Here is an 856-nt window from a genome sequence, read left to right as displayed (position 1 = left end):
ATTCTGTCAGAGTCTGTACCATCCTCTCTCTCTACACTGGAGAAGCCAGTGAAGGGTCCTGCTGTATCTTTCAGGCCAGGGATCTGCAGGGGCTCTCCTTACCCTCTATGGGCAGCGCTTGGTCCCTGACCTGAATGTGGCCAGTTTGAACTAGGTGAGCTCTGGTCTGCTCCAGAAAGGAGACTGGATGTCATCTCCATCAGAGCTGAGGCCCTGCAGAACTCTCTGCTCAGGAGACGCGATGTGCGCAGGGGCTCACCTTGCTGAGCCTGAGACAAGCCTCACTGAGAAGGGAAGTCCCCTCAGATCACAGGGGGTGGGGGCTGGTGTAAGCAAGGCAGACAGCCAGTGTCTTCACTGAGTGGGGCTATACTCCTCTCCTCCCTAAACCATGTCTCCACACTATCTGCCATCTTCCATGTGGCCTCTTCCTCCTCTTACTTGGGGAGTTTCTCCTGTCACTCCTCAGCCCAATGTCTGGGGCATTTAGGATGACCTGACAATTACCTAGTGGTGCTCATGACAGGACACATGAGTCTAGGATCCTCCTGCTCCACTGCCATTGCTTCTCCTGGGAATCCTTATTGTTTTAATCCTGTTAAAACTCATACGGATTTTATAAAGCTGGTACACGAATCAACACATAAAAATTAGTTTTCTTTCTACACAACAAAGAGCAGCTCCCAAAACAGAAACATCATACATTACAGCAAACCCCTTCCCCCACAAAAAAAATCCTTCCAATTTAACATAATGGTAGAGGTCAAACCAGAAACAATGAAAAGTACAATATACTGTGCAGGAATAAAAGAATGAATAAGTAGGAAACCTAACTATGTTCTTTCACTGGAATAAC

This window comes from Neovison vison, chromosome 7 (genome assembly GCF_020171115.1).
Source record: "Neovison vison isolate M4711 chromosome 7, ASM_NN_V1, whole genome shotgun sequence".
In the NCBI taxonomy this organism is placed as follows: Eukaryota; Metazoa; Chordata; class Mammalia; order Carnivora; family Mustelidae; genus Neogale; species Neogale vison.
Note: the sequence above shows the minus strand (reverse complement) of the source record.